A 19,519-nucleotide genomic window follows, 5' to 3' on the forward strand; every position below is an offset into this window, starting at 1 on the left:
CCCCAGGTTTTAGTCGGTACGGTGGCAGCGTCCCAGGGCGTCGGCTGTCTTAACGCACGGGACATCAACCCAGGTCAAGCCACGCTTGGGCGCCACGAGGCCGCGACTGACGCAGGTTAGACTCGGGTGCAGCGGCCCGCGCCGATTTCACCGCTGCTCCTGTGTCGCTCTTCAGTCTGGGGACTGCTTTTGAGGGACGGCTTCGTTTTACCCTTCACAACACTAGAAACGCCTGTTTTGGGCTTTGGGAACTTTCCCGTCCCAGGGGTCACGCAGTGCTCATTTTAACTTGGGACCGACGGAGACGACGGCCGTTTCCACGGAAGGCCTGGGACCTCGCGTTCGCCCCACAGCAAAGGCCAGGCAGCTGGGAAGAGGTTCTTCTGCGTAAGGACGGCCGTGCCTTCGCTCCCCTCGGCGCGCTGCCGCCGCTCTCCGCCTGCCCCGCTGGTCTCCTTCAGAAGGAAAACTGGAAAAGTCTGGGGAGGACCGAGCCGTCCTCTCCAGCAGCCGCTTCTCTTCCGGCAAGCGGCCAGCGCGTCTCCTTTGCCCGCGAGGTTCCAGGGCGCCCACGCCGGGGAAGGCGCCGGCCGGAGGCTCCTCGGGCCCCCAGGCCGTGCCGCACCGCCCGTTCTGTTGGCTCAAACCAGAGACCTGGACGTGACTGGAGTATGAGGTCATCCTCAGCGGCTACTGAAGGCCGAGCACCCCAAGAGACGGACTTCGGGGCAGCTTTAGATCAGGAACTTCCGTGAGATGTCCCGCCCGCCATGTCCACTCGGGGGAGAGGACTCGCCGCCTCCCTGTCGCGTCTATGTCCTCTGGGGTTCCACGTGCACAGGACAAAGGGAGCGGGAGCAGGAGGGGCACTGTCGGGGCGGGGGACCTGCACTGCTGGGGCAAACCTCATAAAGCGCTCCCTGGTTCATCTCGACGCACGGAAAGGGAAGGGTGCCAGGCTCCTGACCTCGCTCGGGGAACCGGTCCTTCCTGGCCGCAGAGAGCAGACCCAGAAGAGGGACAGATTCAGAGAAAAACCTGGCCGGCGGCCCAGCCCCACGACCCCGAGAGGACGTGTCCGAGCCAGCCGAGGGTCGTGCGGTGAATTGTTCTGCCCCGCCTCCATCAGAGCCCTTGGCTGGAATTCCGAGATCGCGACAAGGAGGGAATTGTGTAGTCAGAGGTCCACCCTCGACGGAGAGGAAAGCACGAATGCCTGAGAGGCTGGACTTGGGAAACACCAGCGTCAGGGAGGGGTTCGGCCCGAGGATATGCGAGAACGGAGCGTCCAAGACCCAAGACCTCAGGGGCAGGAGGCTGCAGGGAAAAGATCGGAGGGCAGAAACTCCTAGGGGTTTTCGGTCCATCCCGTCCAGTCCCTGCAACTCGGGGACCCTGACGAGGTCGGAATGTGGAGGTGCCGGCGCCCGGCTTCTGCCGCTGGGCGCCTCTCCCCTGGCGCCCCCTCCCGGCAGCCTCGTTCACTGTCGGGCTCCGGCTCCGAGCGCCGCCGCTTTGCGGTCACATCGCTCCAGGTGAGTGGTGAGGCCGCCTCGGGCGAGGCCGGGGCTCCGCCGCCGCCACGAGCGCCACTGGCAGGACTCTGCGGGTGGCGTGGGTGCTCGCTCGCAATTTGGAGAAAACGGAGAGGCGTCGGCCTTTGAGCATTTCCTTGTAGGCAAGGGCAACATCGGCCAGAGTGGCTGCGACATTTTGGGTTTTTGATAGTTGATCATTTTTTCTACATTTTTGCCTTACAAAGATGTATGTGGGGAGGCAGGCTTAAGTTAATCACCGTTTTGATGGAAGGTGGTTTCCTTCCTAACTGTATTTTACTTTCTGATTATTCATAAACAAAAACGTTTGCCATCTCAACTGAGTGAAACAAAATATTAGATTGTTTCCGTTTTGTTCTTCACTCAACATATCCTCGTATTCTTTTCTCCTATATCCCAAGGACAAAGAATTATATACATTTTAGGTAGGTTGCAAGGAAACATTGACTGGTGTGACTGGAAATGCTTGCCTTTTCAGTGAAAAGCTTTCACCGAGTCACCTGGACAGTTAGTAACGCAGCTTATATAGAAAGTAAGCTGGAATAAGGCTTGAAGTCATTAAATAGAAAGAAAAGGGGCAGCCTCTACTGAGGAAGGGGAGCAGTGAAATGTTGGTTTCAATGCAACACAAACTGGAAGCGTCTACATCCCTGAGAAGGGAGGTAGCCAGAAGTCCGCTTGTTGTACCTGAGCGAGTGCAAAGGAGCTCCACACATTGATAAAATGTGATGGTCCTTTCTTGCCAGCAGTGGAGAGTGGGCTCATGCCCTAAAGAACTCTCAACCCTGAAGCCCAAAGCAACAGGGTTTATAAAGGCAAAAAACACAAAACCGGGAGGGGAATTCATGGTTGCTAGGAACAGGGGGGAATACATGGTTACCGGGGTCAAGCTGACCTAAAACCTATGCAAAACTAGTATCAATTATAATCTCGACAATACCAGTTACAATCAACAATTCCACTTATAATCTTGACGTTAATGCAGGTATTGGTTTTAATCATATGTAGGACATAGACAAATTACATTTTTATCATTAACCCAGGTGTAGCCTATCCACCTCCAAGCTTGAGTGATCATGCTAGGGGGTTTCTGTGCTCTGCCAAGTGTGATGTAGTGGACTGCTATTGTTCAACTGTTTTAGATCATAGTTTCAGACCAGAGTCTCACAGTGCTGGGGGGGGGGGGGCACCTTCTAAGGATGGAGTCTCAAGTGCTCCAAAATGGAGTCCCTACTGTCAAGGTGTTACTTCATTTCCCCCCTTTGTGTTTTGAGACTAATCAAATCCTTGATTTAGTCACATCATATGGATCAGGAAGGATATTCACAGTAGAGTAATAGGTAACAGATCAATAGAAGGCTGGAGCTGGCTGAGGCTGGCGTCTGGGAAGCACTTAGCTCACCCAGAACCCAGGCCGCTGTGCTGAGGGCAGCAGTGCCCGCCACACTGAACCCAACTAGGACCAGAACCACCATGGGGCCTTCTGGTGAGAACTGGAATGGGAGGTGCTAAGAGCTGGTGTTTGCTTTGGTGGACCAGCCCTCCTGTTGCTAGTTTTGGGTACAGAATATCACAGTGGGAAGAGTTGGGACCAGGTCTCAGAGTAAATCTTTTGTTCACAGCTTACAGTCTGTATGTACAAGACATTCTGTTAGAGCCTGAGGGGCCCACAGACACTGAGCCCAACCAGACGGCCTCAACCTCCCCCTCTTTTAATCCACACCCCACTATTGTAGACACCCGGGCTGTCCATCTCATCCTGGCTGCTTCCTGCTGACAGAGGGTCGGTGTCCTGGGGGCCCCTTTGGGTGTAGAGTGGGAATGGCAGTCAAAGCAGGGTTCCAACAGGAGGTGGCCTCTTGAGGGGGCTGCAGTGTCAGCTTGCAGAAACTGTTTTAATCCAAGATTTTATGTGCATGGCCATCTAGAGTTGTACTGCTTTAAATCTGGAGAAAACAAATCTAACAAGCAGATTAAATACTCAGGGTCTAAAACAAAGGACAGGGTCATTATTAATTACATGGGGTACAGGAAGACACATGATAAAGGAGGTGTGAACCTCCTTAGGACAGGCACCCTGTTGACTCCCAGTTGCTAGCTGGCCTAGGAGCAGAGCTGAACTGAATAGGAGGTCAGTATGGAAAGGCAGAATCTCTAAAAGCAAGCCTACAGCTCTGTCTGCAATGTTACTGACCCTAGGCTGTCCCCCTGATGGTGGTGGTTACTTTGGAAGCTGGGCAGAGTGAAAGGCTTTTCAGCTTAGAGCCAACAAGGTCTGTGGTTCTGACCTAGGAGTCCTTCAACTCCAGGGCAGTTCCATTTCTAGTGACCCAGCTCTGGGCTGGCAGAGCTGCTGGAGCTCTTTAGAGGCTGGCTTCTGTCGTGACTGCTGTCTGTCCAAAGCCCTGGCTTTCACATTGAAAACCAATGCCATTTAGGGTGCACTGGCCTGGTGGGTCTCCTTGACGGCAGATCGCTGTGTGCAGCTGTTATTAATTGGCCTATCCTTACATTGCTCCTGTTGTCCAGCTCACTCCTCTTTTTCTGGTCCTTGTTAAAGTAGACCACAGAGGCCTTTAGGATGTTAGCCAAGGGGGTGCTCAATCCCATCCCTAATCTTTGGTGGCCTGGGCTACAAATGTGCTGTCACAGGCATGTATAAGATCAAACATGAAGACCACTTTATCCGAACCATTTTTAACCAATTAGTATTTCTCCATTAGTTTGGTTTGAAAAGGGAGGTTTTGCGTGTTTATTGTATCCATGGCAAAATAAAGCTAGCTGTTATATGTGGCCAGGCACGATGACAGAAAAATGTGAGCCAATACTTTTATAAGTTTTGAAGATTAAACTGTATGTCCTGATGGAGAATTTAGAATAGAATCAGTTTCTCATCTTGAAGAGAATACAGGCTTTTTAGATTACTTACTGTTAATAATTTAATATTAGTAAGTAATTTTAATTGCTAAATAACAACTTATGAAAATATTTACCAAAAAGTCTAAAGTCTTTTTTAAATTATAAGAGTACCTGTAGTTGAAAAAATTTTTTGAATATCTAACACAAGTGTAACTTATTTGACCAGCCAATGCAAGCATAAACATTTCAATGACTTTAAAAATTTTTTGGTTTTTCTGAAACACCAAGTTTAAAACACGTGAGACAGGCCGGCGCCACGGCTCACTAGGCTAATCCTCCGCCTAGCGGCGCCGGCATACCAGGTTCTAGTCCCGGTCGGGGAGCCGGATTCTGTCCCGGTTGCCCCTCTTCCAGGCCAGCCCTCTGCTGTGGCCAGGGAGTGCAGTGGAGGATGGCCCAGGTGCTTGGGCCCTGCACCCCATGGGAGACCAGGAGAAGCACCTGGCTCCTGGCGCCTGCCATCGGATCAGCCGTCCACAGCGGCCATTGGAGGGTGAACCAACGGCAAAAGGAAGACCTTTCTCTCTGTCTCTCTCTCTCACTGTCCACTCTGCCTGTCAAAAAAAAAAAAAAAAAACACAACACCTGAGACAGAGATTTATTTAGGTAATGTGAACCAAACATGTATTTTGGGTTAACCTAGTAGTTTAAATTTATGACCAATCTTATATTTATAAGTCAATTAAAAGAGAGCTATTAATAAATTGTTTATGTAGACATACAATATGTACACACATATAACATGTAGCATACATTACAGGATAGAACAATAAAGCAGTCTTAGTAACAGCTTTTTAAGATCTTTGTTTTTTTATTACCAATTAATTAGAATTGCTTTTTGTTTTTAGTAACCTGAATTAACCATACTTTTTTAGTTGGAACCTGTTAAACTTTGGCTTTATCTATTTGTAGAGCCATACTAAAGTACTGAATATAAAAAGGTAGGAAAAAGAAGTCCTTTGAAACCTAAAAGAGGACACATTTAAACACACAATATTTTAATTTTTATGAGCAGTAAATGTGAATGACAAAAGGCTTTAAGTGGTCATGGTTAAAATTATAAAACTTACTAGACAACAAGAAGAGGCACTTGTTTACTCCACACACTATTTTAGAAAGTACCTGTAAGATTTTATTAACCATTTATCCCTTTTTAGTCTTTTGGGCCTCCTTTTATTAAGATAGCCATCATGACTGATAACACAGCAAAATTATTAGACTTTTGTAACTTTTGCCATTTGTATGAGTAGAACAGATTTTATTGTTACAAAGTGAACATTTAAATGTTTTAGAATGAGTATGTATTTGACCAAACCATAATTCTTTTAATAAAAAACACAGTTGTTTTTTTAAACTGTCAGAATTAAAAGAGAGACAGAGAACACCAATAGGATACAAAATTGATGTTTCTTTGTCACTAAAATGAGAAATAAAATCCTTAAATACAAGTTAGCACATGGAATTATCCCATAACTTGGAACAATTTTAACAGAGTCAGAACTAGGAAAGAGAAGAAAGCTTGCTGGATCCGGCTAGAAAATGGCAGAGTCACCAATTAAATAAAAACGATTGAAAGAATATGTTGTAGTATAACAAATTTTAAAGACTATTTAAAAATACTAACATATATGTATTACAAAAACTTTATTGTTTTAAAAGAGGATCAGATTTTTTTTTTTTTTTTTTTTTTTTTTTTTTTTTTGTGACAGGCAGAGTGGACAGTGAGAGAGAGAGAGACAGAGAGAAAGGTCTTCCTTTTGCCGTTGGTTCACCCTCCAATGGCCGCCGCGGCTGGCGCGCTGCGGCCGGCGCGCTGCGGCCGGCGCACCGCACTGATCCGATGGCAGGAGCCAGGAGCCAGGTGCTTTTCCTGGTCTCCCATGGGGTGCAGGGCCCAAGCACCTGGGCCATCCTCCACTGCACTCCCTGGCCACAGCAGAGGGCTGGCCTGGAAGAGGGGCAACCGGGACAGAATCCGGCTCCCCGACCGGGACTAGAACCTGGTATGCCGGCGCCGCAAGGCGGAGGATTAGCCTAGTGAGCCGCGGCGCCGGCCCCAGATTTTAATTAATAGCTTTTGTATCCAGAAAATTTTTCATTACCTTTTGTGACTTTTTTACATCTTTTACAACTTAAACTTATTTTTTAAAAACCTCTTTTTACAACTGAAACCTGTTTTTTTCCTTACCAAGAATAGTTGTATACTTGTGACCTTTTTATCTGCTGATTTCTTGATTTATATTGAAATAATCCTTTAAAAATCTGTAAATTAAGACAACATTTTAAAAATAAGGTAACACATCAAATTTTAACCTTAGTTACTTTTAAGCAGTCTTGAATTATTCTTTATATATGGGCTCTAATGAAAACATTTTTGTTAGACACATTTATCTCATTTACCTTTACCCAATTTATATTTAGCAGTTACACTTCAGTGACTTAAGATGTTGATATTGTATTATACCTTTATCTGAATTAAGGTCAAAATTACATTTGCATGGACTTTTACTCTTTTTATAAAACTCCAGCTAGAAATCAATGACATGAACCAGAGACTGAAAAAATCCACGTCAGGGTTGATCACCCATTGCTATTTCATCCAGATCTGTAAAACCAAGCCACAAAACTTTGGCAGGTTACAAGGCAATTTTTAAAGCAGTAATCTTTCTAGATTTAAAAGAGAGAAATTTTTGAACATACACTGAAAGGTGTCCCCTTAGACTGAGCAGAGCCCATGCTTAGGGAAGGGACAGAGAGACCCCACAGACAAGGGAATAAAGGAAACAAACGGGCAGTACAGGGAAAAGAGTTTACCTCCCAGGATTATGGATGCAGACAGTACATCAGAAAGTGGCCACAAATCAGGAACAGACATCCAGGAAAAGCCTTTCTTTAACCAGACCAGAGTCTCCCGTCCTAACGCCATCGCACTCAAACAGAACAGAGACTGTATTGGCATCTCATCAGACCTCCAATACCCAGGAGGTGCCACCAGAAAACAGGAGTCGCCTTACCAGAGGACCTAAGGCCAATTGGTCAGTGAAGAGGTCGAGCCGAGCCTCCCAGGTGGATGAATCGGAACCCGGGGCCCTGGAACATCATCAGGGGCACCTCCCCTATGGCCAGAGCACCAACCTGGAAGGATCGGAGCGAGGTCTTCCTGGAGGTGGTCTCCACATTTCACTGGGGCCTCCAAAATGTTGTACTGAGCAAGTGCAAACAAAGAAGCACCACACATGGATGAAATCTGATGGTCCTTTATTGTCGCGGTGGAGAGTGGGCTCCTGCCCTAAAGAACGCTCGACCCTGAAGCCCAAAGCAACAGGGCTTATAAAGGCAAAAAACACAAAACCGGGAGGGGAATTCATGGTTGCTAGGAACAGGGAGGAATACATGGTTACCGGGGTCAAGCTGACCTAAAACCTATGCAAAACTAGTATCAATTATAATCTCGACAATACCAGTTACAATCAACAATTCCACTTATAATCTTGACGTTAATGCAGGTATTGGTTTTAATCATATATAGGACATAGACAAATTACATTTTTATTATTAACCCAGGTGCAGCCTATCCACCTCCAAGCTTGAGCAATCATGCTAGGGGGTTTCTGTGCTCTGCCAAGTGTGATGTAGTGGACTGCTATTGTTCAACTGTTTTAGACCATAGTTTCAGACCAGAGTCTCATGGTGTGTGTGAGGGGGCACCTTCCCAGAATGGAGTCTCAAGTGCTCCCAAATGGAGTCCCTACTGTCAAGGTGTTACTTCACCCTCACGAGAAGTAGTCAGAAGGCCTTCATGGGGTCCCCTTGGTGACATTCTCTTGGCTCCTCGGCAGCTGGGCCTCAATACGAGGGCGTCAAGGATATTCCTAAGCACCTCTGGGTCACCTAAGCAGAAACCGCAGCCATCCAAGCAGTCTGTCCCCATGTGTCAAGGAGACTCGCTCGCCTAAAATTAAACTGCAGCATTTCGTCCTGCATGCCTGAGGGCCGTCCACCATGCAAGAGCAAAAGTGTTTTCTTGCAAGAGAAGCCAATACTGGCGGCGTGTCCAGTAGGAAGCATGGTCTCACATGCACAGCGCGTCCCCAGGGCCCTCCAGATGGACTCCAGAACCCAGCTGCTGCTGGACTGGGGAGAGATGGACAGTGCCGAGTCCCGAGGAGGGCCCCCGCCTCTCCTATCATGGACGGAGTTCTGCTCCTGGAAGTATTTCTCCTCGTCGTCTAGGAAGCCGTTCTCCCCAGCACAGGGGCAGTTGGGGCTGCAAGCTACGCAGCCTGCTCCCTGCTATTCCTGAATTGACTCCTAGGGAGTATAGAAGCGGGCAGAGCAAGGACAGGCCCAGCAGGTGGAGACCAACCTTCTCCTTACTGAGCAGTGACAGCGCAGCGTCGGATAGGGATGGCTGGGTGAGCAGCGGCATCTTGCGCGCACATGTGGCTCAGAGCGTCCCGGTTTCGTGACTTTGGAACGGCTAGGTGCTTCCAGCTTTAGTCTGGTCCAGCCCCAGCTGTTGCCACCATCTGGAGAGTGACCCAGAGAATGGAAGATTTCTTTATTTCTCTCTGTTTCTCCCTTCCTCTCTATCACTCTGGCTTTCAAATGAATAAATAAATCATTTAAGCCCCCTCACCTAAAACATAAATACCTACCTGAATAAACTATTAGACTTAAAATCTGATCACGTAGTAAAAGGAAAGTGAAGAATCAAAGGAATCACCTGTTTCTGAGAGGAAGGTAGCAAAAAGAGCTGAAGCTTGAGAGGAAATGCCTTGACAAGGCAGTGTAACAAGGGAAAGGAAATGTGGGGGACTGAAGGGCCTCACTGCTCTTGGCTTGCAGGAACACTGTCTCTTGCCTCAGACCTGTGCAAGCTCTCCAGCTCCTGCACCTTGCAGGTGCTCCAGACACTGAAGGCTACAAGCTTTTCATTGATGCTTTGTTCTAGAATTGAGAGAGCTGAGGGAGCTGTGGGGTTCTTTATACAGGATGTGAAAATCCTGGGCCTTATATTTCAAGGGAAGGCAATAGCCTCTAAGCCAGGGCCTGCAGACTGCTAAGCGCTCATTTTGCTGATACACTGTCTTAACCCTTTGTTAAGATGCTGCTTCTGATGTACAAGGCAGTTGAATTTTGCATAATGCCCTAGATTTGGACATATGGGCAGCACTGCATTCAGGAAGAGCTGGGGACACTGGAGTGGAGAGGCTGCCTCAGAGGTGAAAAATGTCCTCTTGGAAATTGAGTAGAATCTATTTTTTCTCACAGACTTCTATGTACTCTTCAGAAGGGTTGTGCTTGATAATGCAAGAATTATGAGAAATAGAAGTTGCATCCTTGGACAAAAAAAAAAAAAAAAAAAAAAAACCTCATGGAATAGATCTAAGTTTACTGAACCAAGCAAGAGTTTGAAATGGACTTTGAGCACACCAAAACTCCCTAAGAATCCAATTCTGACCATATAAGAAAATGACTTTGAGGACAAATTTCACTTTTCATTTCCAGTGCAAATAAAAATATTTTTTTAATGTCTGCCAACACTCTAGCCACTAGGGCTTTTTGTTATCTGCTTTAGATGATACTGGCAAAGAGGATGTGATTATTGGTGGGATGGCAGCAAAATCCAACAATGCAGGGAATCTACCTGAAAAGATTCAAAAGAAGGCTTTGATTCCAATAGGGCTATGCCACCAATTTCTGAGTTAACATGTTTGGGGAGTGTGGGGGGAGCAGTGCTGTGGCATAGCTGGTAAAGCCGCTGCCTGCAGTGCTTGGGCCTCTGCACCCATATGGGAGACATAAAGGAGGCTCCTGGCTCCTGATTCGGCTTGGTGCAGCTTCGGCCACTGCGGCCATCTGGGGAGTGAACCCTCTCTCTGCTTCTTCCTCTCTGTAACTCTGCCTTTCAAAACAAATAAAAATAAATCTTTTGAAAGGCAGAGTTACAGAGAGAGGGAGGGGAGAGAGAGAGAGAGAGAGAGAGAGAGAGAGAGAAAGTCTTCCATCCGCTGGTTCACTCCCCAGATGGCCGCCACAGCTGGAACTGAACTCATCCAAAGTCAGGAGCCAGGAGCTTCTTCCAGGTCTCCCACATGTGTGCATGGACCCACGGATATGAGCCAACTTCTACCATTTTCCCAGGCCATAACAGAGAGCTGGATTGGAAAAAGAGCAGCCAGGACTAGAACTGGTGCCCATATGAGATGCCGGCACTGCAGGTGGCAGCTTTATCCACTATGCCACAGCACTGGCCTCAATAAATAAATCTTTAAAAAAAAAGGGGGGGGGGTCAAAGTTTTGGCAACCAAGAAGTCTTCTTGTCATGCTCTGAAACTTGCTAGAACCTTGGCTTATACCTTTTTTATCCTCTGCTCTTCCAAACTCCTTTAGATCTGTAAACCTGGGGAGACTTCAGACACTGGGGACATGACAAGGGAAATCCTGTCACAGTACACATTTTTGGGATCATGGAAACATCTTGTAGTTAAATGATTTCAAGGCTAGACTGGCAGGCCAACTGCCCTCCTGTAACTGTTCCTTATCTCTCTCAAGAATGAGTTGTGGCTTAACTGATAAAGCCGCTGTCTGCAATGTTGGCATCCCATAAGGGTGCCCGACCCATCCTGGCTGCTCCACTCTCTGCTAATGGCCTGGGAAAAACAGCACAAGATGACCCAGTGCTTTGGCCCCTGTGAACCCATGGGAGACCTGGAAGAAGCTCCTGGCTTCTGGCTCCTGGCTTTGGCTTGGCCCAGCCCTGGCTGTTGTCGCCATTAGGGAGTGAACCAGTGGATGGAAGATCCCTCTCCTTTTGTAATGCTGACTTTCAAATAAATAAATAAATCTCTAAAAAGGAAAGAAAGGAAGCAAGCCAGCTTTTGTAAACTCCATCTGCAAACTCAACAGAGACATCACTTCCCTTTGGTTGTTTTACACACTTAGAAGCTGGCTCCCAGCAACTTTTACTGCTATTTCACCTCATCCCTGGTGAATGCCAGAGCTTCAGTTTTGAGCTTACTCTACATCCTCTGGAAGTTGTCACTTCAGATTTCTCTTTGGAGGAAAGCTAAATGTTCAAGATGAACTTTTCTAAGGAGTTTACCACAACACACCCTGAGAGAGACGATCAGTTCAATTATTTGAGTTGATTTCAATCAGCAGTCATACTGTCCATATTAGCACAATTCTCAGTTTTTCCCTTTGCCCTGATAGACAAGGCCACGGACTTGAAAGAGGACACCCTCCAGGAGGACAAGAATAAGTAAGAATCTGAGGAGGAGAAGTAGAAAGCTAGGGAGGCAAATGGGACAGAAATTGAGGGCTACAAGATGGCTCAAGTCATGTCTTTTTTTTTTTTTTTTTTTTTTTGGTTGAATAATCAGGTCAGTGCAAATGCCTGAACTGATATGTGAGTAGGAAGGAGCAGTGTGTGTGTGTGTACACAAGAAAGCACTAAGGTAGCAAAGATCCAGTTTGCTAAAGTACACTGATTTAAGTCTTTATGAGATGGTGCTATTGTTCTACTTTTAGCATATTTGTAGTGATACTGTTAGACCAAAACACTTGAGACCAAGGATTCTTTGAGCCTTAGCAAGAAAAGGACTGGGTCCTTGGACAAATTCCCCAGCCCCCAGGATTAAGGCTGATCGTTGGAAATAAGTCCACTGGACTAAGAGCCATTTTTGTAAAAAAAAAAAAAAAAAGAAAGAAAGAAAGAAAGAAAGAAAAAGAAAAAATTAGAAAAGGAAAACCTATAAATTGTTTATATTGAACTTACAGTGGTTATAGATAAGAGATGAGAGAGATTATATTAAGCAGGGTAAGTTTTGGGGTAGGAGGCCAATCCATAAAAAGTAGTTGTGGTTTCTGGATCGGTTGAGGTTCACTGTCTTGAAAGTGTATACAAAAGCAGGAGGCAGTGGCTCCTATGGGATGTTCCTATGGGATCATAGGAAGAGAATGTGGTGAGGCTGTAGATTTTGAAACCCTAACCACCACTGAGCTTCCTGTTACATGAGAAGCAGCCCTTCTTTCCTTGTTTGAGGCGGTTTATTTGCATTTTCCTGTAAAACCTGTAAGGATGTCCCCTGAATAATTGTCTTAGAGGGGCCTACTGCTCCCCTTCAGGACCTGGCACCACCACGGATCATGGCTCTGGGCTGCAAATGAGATGTAAATTGCAGCAAGGCCTAGAGGGAAAAGTACAAAGAATAGTGAGCTATGAGTAAGTGAAAATACAATGAGTAGCACTGCAAGCTTTTGCGAATTTCCGTGGAAAGAAAGTGTGAGGGCTGCCTGTATGAGTCCAAAGGGAGTAGATACAAAGAGGAAAAAGATTTACCAGTTAATGAGGCTAGATTAAAATTATCAGTGTAGATGCAATAAGCAGGGTTGTGGAACCGAGCAGAGTTTCAAGTACTTGTTCATTAATGGCAGTCAGTACTCCCCTAAGCTAATAGCCACCTGCTCTTCAACGAGGAACAGCCAGGGCTGAGCGCGAATGCAGTACTCTACTACTACAAATTCTGCAGTTGAGTTTCCCGTATGTGGGGAAATTGCAGGAATCAGCACTTCCGCAGTACAATTGGAGAGCGTCGCCCTGGGAAAACCACCTGGCGGATCATGGTGTCCCCCCTGCCAGTTAAGTATGAGTTGTTGACATTCCGCCCCAGCACAGCATCACACGCCCCGCACTCTCCACACGCGCTCACTTTGCGCCCCTCAACCTCCCCCGCCCCGGGCCATCTTCGCCCTCATGCACGCACAGCGCACGTATGTGCCGCCAGCGGTCCCGTGCTTTCTCCCACAGCACGGGAAAGCGGTCGTGAATCTACAGCAGGTCCCCGACCAGCAGCCCCTGCGTTGCGTTGCTCTATCTACATAGCCCCGCCCCGTCCGGGACGCCACCGCAGGCGCCCCGCCCACCCCGCGCCTTGCAGCAGAACCACCAACGCGCCCTCGTCCAGCTGAGTGACAGCTGTGCCCGTCCCGTCCCTCCCTCCCCCACCCATGCGGGCGCCGCGCGGAGACCCGATCCTTCTCCATGCATTACACCTGCTTTGATAAGCCTGAGGAGCATCTACTCTTTGAACTGGAGAAAAATCAGGGGAGAGCGAGCACACAGTCCCCACTACCACACATTCTGCAGTCGAGTTTCCCCCATATGGGGAAGTCGCAGGGGTTAGCACTGCCGCAGTGAAATGGACGAGCCTCGCCCTGGGAGCACTGTTACCAGAGATTGGCAGGCTTCTTGTCTGGGCCCAAGCAAGAAATCAGGCGTGAGACAGAGAGTAAGCGGAAAGCAAAACAGCAAGGTTTATTAGGGCAGGGCCAAAGTAAGAATGGATGGGCACCTCTCCAGACAGACCCTGAGAGAGAGAGCCCAGTCAGTCCCTCAGACTGGGGGAGAGTGAGGTTACATGGTTGAGTGGAGAGAGTACACCTGGGCAGGCCAGGCGGGTGGCTCAGCTGCCAGGCAGAGGGTTGAGGCCAGGGGCTCTGAAGGGGATGGGCCTTGCCTTGCTGCCTCTGCTCTTCCTGGAACAAAGGACTTTTTGGATGTAAATGCGAAAAGTTCCTATCTGAGTTTTCCTTCTGAAGTTCTCAGAAACAGCAGGAAGCCTGGCTGCCATTGCCCTGCTTAGAGGAAGGATGGGCGGGACCCTCTGGAAGATCCCTAGGATGTTTGAAGTGCACATACTGGGCTGCACCTGGAAGGTGATCAGGCAGAAGGGGCGGGGACCCCCACCTGGCAGGTTACTGGGTAGAGGGAGCAGGGCAGGATGCAAATACTGGGCTGCCCCTGGCAGGTTATTGGGGTGACTTTGAGATGCATATGCTGGACCTACATGTCAACTCTTTAGGCCTTTGTCACACACACATAAGCTCATATGTGACTTCCTACCTACAGAACCACCTGCGTGATCATGGTGTCTCCCCTGCCAGGTAAGTATGAATTCTGCCCCTTCTGTCCCAGCACAGCCTCACACAACTCTCTGTGCACACACACAGTGAGTTCCTCCTGCTTCCTGGGCTCTCCTTGCACTGATCCTCAGATCCCAGCGAGTTTCCTGAAACAGGCTGTGATGTGACCTTTTTGTCGCCCGGGACTTGGGCGTACTTCCTTACCCGGAGCCTGAGCAGCTGACCCCGCTGGCCCCAGCTGCATGGTCGCTGTCCCCTCTGCGTTTTTCAGGCAGCGCCCTTCGCCCATCCCACTTCCTGCCCGCGTCAGCGCCTTCCTCTCCCGAGTGGAACGATGCGGCATAGCTGCTTCAAATGGGTTGTGACCTAGGCGGCTGGGCCCACGTTCTTGGGCAATCTTCCCCTGCTATTCGCAGGCCACAAGTAGAGACCTGGATCATAAATGGAGCAGAGGGCACCTAGACCAGCACCCATATGGACGCCGGCAATGCAAGCGGCCCCAAAATCGTTGTTTCTGTGTCAGCAGACATGTGTTCTCTTTGTGAGAAGACTCACTGGAAATACTGTTTCTCGACCTGGTCTTTGGCTAGAATGTCGTATTCAGGAAAGCTCACGGGCCCAGGCTTGGCCAGTTTTGAAGAACGGAAGTTGACTTGATTGAACCAAGAAAGCCCCTGGAAGAACCCTGCCCTTGGCGCGGGTCTCACAGGTTCCCAGCCTGGTGACAGGAAGGCCCAGGACCAATACAACCATTGTGAGGACGACAGGAAGAGAGGAACTCAGCCAACAGGAGAGACGTTGAAGGCAGACTTGCACAGCCAGACCTGCCTGTGTCTTCCCACCATAGAGAGGCATTTAAAGAAGACTCCTCATTAAAAGTCCCAGCAAGGCCAGCTTAGAAGGAGCTTATATAGCCAACTGCTATCCTAGCTGCGCTCAATAACCAGACCATGCATTAAACTAGACCTAGTTGAAGTGCCAGTGAGCCATGGCCTGACCAGAGTCACTCCTTTTTGTCCTTGTCTTGGTATCCTCTGTTTTCCCTAACCAGGCACACGACTGCCATCTATTGAAAAACTGATCTTGTAAGAATGTTATCTGTAAGGCTTGGTTACATAAGGTCAGGAAATGTGTGAGATGCCCCCGAGATAAGCGGATCCTGCTTCTCTAGCTTCTGTAACATCTGCTTGGCTAAAACACAAGTTCTGTAATTCATTTCCAACTAGATGTGGTTTTTGCCTTTACAAGCTTACCCCTGAGCTCAGTCAGGGCTGCATGGTTTGGAGAACACATGCCCCATGCAGCCGCCGGCCTTCAGAAACAAAGACGCCATAATATTGCCCCTGGGACTTCGGCATCTTTTGTAACTCACTGTCCCAAACCTAAGTTTGTCACTGGGATTATCTTTATTAAAAATGGGGCCACAGTAGGGGGAAAATTTACAATTCAGGGAAAAAAACTATATAGCATTTTAAATATCAGATTGTGGTTGTTAGGTCTGGAATAGCTTGGGGTGTTGGCCTTTTTGACTCCCAGAAAGGAGAGACGGAAAAACGAGATGGAAACCAACCTCAACAGACAGGTTCCTTTATTGGAAGCAGAAAGGTTGGCGACTGTTCTTGCCAAGAGACTGTGCACAGGGCGTGTTTGGGACTCAGGTTTTATCTGCTTCGTAGAGAATTTGCCACTCGGGGCAGGAGTGGAGAAGGCAGCTTGGGCAAAGCGGGTGATACTTTGAAGCCTCAGGGGACTTCCCCTGAGCATACACTGAGTGGCAACCAATACTGGTGCCACTCACCCTGGTTGGAGAATGCAGTGGTGCATATGGGAGTGTCTCCTGTGACTGCCACCCCAACTATTCACTAGTGAGCAATGGCTTCTACCCCATGACTTTGGCTTCCACTGATGTAGAAGTCTTAGGTTGTAAGGCTGAAACCTGAGGCTGTCCAGTGGGGCTGGGGTCTGTGGGCCCCTCAGGTGTAGCTAGAACCTCCTTCACAGGCAGGCTGCCAGCTGTGGCTGGAAAGGTTGTCTCCAGACCAACCGGCATCTCCCCTACTGATAGCTGCTTGTGCTGCATGTGTGATCCTGGGGCTTTAAATCACACCTCCAGGGTGAGTGCACTCTTTCACCCAGAACAGGCAGGGGAAGGCACTGAGCCCCTCGGGAGAGTTAGACTGGCTCTAAGGAGATCCTGGCTATCTTGTGTGACCCTTGGCTTTTTAAATCACACCTTCAAGATAGTTATAGTCTTCCACCCAGAGCTAGCAGAGGAGGGGACTGGGCCCCTAAAGAGACTGGCTGTCTCCAGGAGACCCCCGCTATCTTCATGAGCCCCACGCCAGTCAACATACAGTATGTGAAAGCCCTGTCCCATGGGCGCCCCCAATAGGATAACCTAATGAACAGGCAGTAATGGCTTAAAACTTGGGACATGTCCTCAAAGCCAGTGTCCAGCTCAGGCACTCCGCTGCTCTCCTCTCGGACCAGAGGCCTTCTCTGTCACTTGCCAATGAAATACAAGTTTCTTTTCGAATAAAAGTTTCTGGCTCTCTGCCAACTGTTTCTTGGCTTTTTATTTCTCTACTAAGCTGAGGAAAAGAACCCCTGCAACTCTCCTGCAAGTGCCCTCCCCTTGGCCACCAGTAAGAAATGCCTTCAATAACGGGTGTGTTGAAGTAGACACTGAGACTACTGGTGTGGCCAGGTGGGGGACCTCAGGGCACCTCAGGGCAGGAATCACTGACAGGGAGAAGAAACTGGGCTGCCACAAGACAGGGTTCAGAAAGCATGAGAAGACAGGAAAGCACTCCACAGGACTCAATGCATGCTTTGTTTGGGGCTAATGGAAGCTAACAAGCAGCCTGAATCAGCTGGATTCAATTTTAAAGAACTTATTGTTGAACTTTCATGTTGGCATAGAACAAGATTTTGAAGAGTTCTGCTGTACTTATAGAAATGTTGTACACCTATTCTTCCTTAGGAAAAGAAACATGCAAAACCCACTACCACGAACTCTGCAGTCCCACAGGTGGGGAAATCGCAGGGGTCAACACAGCCGCAGTCCAGTGCCGGGGGTGCTCTGGGAGGACATCTACCTGATCATGGGCTCCACCCCAGCACAGCTGCGCACAACTAGCGGTGTACACACGCGGTGACTTCCTCTCCTCCCCAGGCTCTCCTTGCGCAGATCCGCAGATCCCAGAGAGGGTCCCGCAACAGGCCAGGAGGATTTCCACAGCGTGGGACTCGTGCGTGGATCAGCAGCCGGTGCCGGAGCAGCAGCCCCCGCGCGGCCTCATCTGCATGGGCGCCGCCCCTCAGGGTCCCCGAGGGTCGCGCCCTTCCCATAGCCTGCTTCCGGCCTCTCGGTCCCGCCTAGGGACCTTAGGTGGTTCGTGAAGTAGCACAAAGCAGCCTTAGTTGTGCACCCAGCGAGAGCCTCCTGGAGACTGTCCATCAGCCACGCTTACCGCATTTTGTCGTTTGTGTTAGCCCCACTTGGTGCTAGAAAGACAATTTTCAAATTCCACCAAGACGAAACTATGCTGCCCAAGCAGAGAGGACCGGGCCAGTCTCACACGCGGGGCGGGACACTGCCATCTCCTCATGGGCGTCTCCTCACCTCACCGGGGCTTAGTTCATTGCTGCGCCTGTTCCATTCCGCAAAGGCAGACACAAGACCACACGAGTCTGACCAAAATCCCTCGGGGAAGTTGCATCTGAGGAGCTTAGTGGGTGACTTTCAAAGTGTTGACGTTTAGTGCATAGAGGGCAACTCTGAACTTTCCGCAATGCCCTACAGTCTGTTAGTAAAATGGCGCAGTCTTATCTATGGTGTGATCTATACCCGGACAGCATCCTAGGCGGTAGCCCCAGCCCCACCCTTTCCCCCCCCCCCCCGCAGCCGCCGCCATGGCTGGAAACCAGGTGACCACATGGCCCAACTGATGGAACAAGGACATAAAGGCTCAGCCATTCTCCCTCACTGCCCAAAAGAGAGAAACTTTGGTATGTATTTCTTGCCCTGGCACCTCCATTGGTTCTCACACCGTATTGCCTTCATATTCCACCCTGCATTCTTTTCCAGGTTCCCAAAGCCTCGCCCAGTTCCTTGAATCCCCTTTGCTTGCTGTTCCCTACCCCCACACCCAGCCCCAGTCCTCCTTCAAAAGGTCCAGCCCCTGGGGGTCGGGGCCTTCTGCCACGTGGTCCATCCTGTATTTGCAGGCAGTTGGTCGACCAACCGACCTCTGGGATTTCTTTTCTCTGAAACAAATTCGGTCTGGCTGCCTCCTCTCTATTCTGTGCCTCTTTGCCTAATATTTGGTGCCCTGTTGGGGATGCAGGGGAAGGGCGCCTCTGAAGGTGTCAGAAATGAGGGTATTTTGACTGATCTAACAAGTGGGTTAAAAGTGAGGGCAGCCGTCCCTGGGTGGGCTCGAACCACCAACCTTTCGGTTAACAGCCGAACGCGCTAACCGATTGCGCCACAGAGACTCCACGCCCAGAAGCACATGGACCGCCCCTTCCCCGGCCCGCCTGTCCTGGGCTGCTGCCGGCCTTGCAGAGCGATGCTCCGCGTTCCAGCGCCCGGGACTCCACGGAGAGGCGAGCCGGAGCCGCGCGGTGCGTTGGGAGGTCGGGCAGCCACGGGGACAGCCGCACGGCCTTCACACCACCGCCTCAGGAGTCAGTAGTCTTTTAGAAAGAAATGAGCAAAATACTTTTTTTTTCCAAACTGGTGAATAAAATGTGCTAAAAGATGAAGCAAGGATGATTCATGTTGGTCTTTGATAAAATACAAATTTACTGTATTCAAATTATAATATCCTATCTCCTCATTGTGCTAGACTCTGACTGAGGAGAAAAATGAAACACAAAAATATCTTCAGCTTAGTGGAAATATTTAAAAGTCTCAAACTATCTTCAGCCTGTCCCTTGTGCACCAGATACAGCATTTCCTGAACTCCTGCTGTTGCAAGCCCACCTCAGTATCCAGCTCTGCATGAGATCCATTAGGTAGAGGCCTCCATCACCTAGGCTTTCTTTTGCTCTCTCAGGCCCATGGTTTGTTTTTGTTCCCAAAGTCCCTAATGAGGGGGAGAATTGTC

General features: G+C 49.0%; 2 non-coding genes across 2 annotated transcripts; both read right to left on the reverse strand.

Moving 5' to 3' along the window:
- Positions 1-12,966: 12,966 nt before the first annotated feature.
- On the reverse strand, positions 12,967-13,130 carry LOC127493892 (U1 spliceosomal RNA). Its single transcript, XR_007924429.2, has one exon. It is a non-coding gene; the product is annotated as a U1 spliceosomal RNA (small nuclear RNA).
- A 5,701-nt stretch (positions 13,131-18,831) lies between these two features.
- Positions 18,832-18,905, reverse strand: TRNAN-GUU (transfer RNA asparagine (anticodon GUU)). The gene has a single exon. It is a non-coding gene; the product is annotated as a tRNA-Asn (tRNA).
- Positions 18,906-19,519: the final 614 nt, after the last annotated feature.

Source organism: Oryctolagus cuniculus, chromosome 7 (assembly GCF_964237555.1).
Source record: "Oryctolagus cuniculus chromosome 7, mOryCun1.1, whole genome shotgun sequence".
Classification (NCBI taxonomy): Eukaryota; Metazoa; Chordata; class Mammalia; order Lagomorpha; family Leporidae; genus Oryctolagus; species Oryctolagus cuniculus.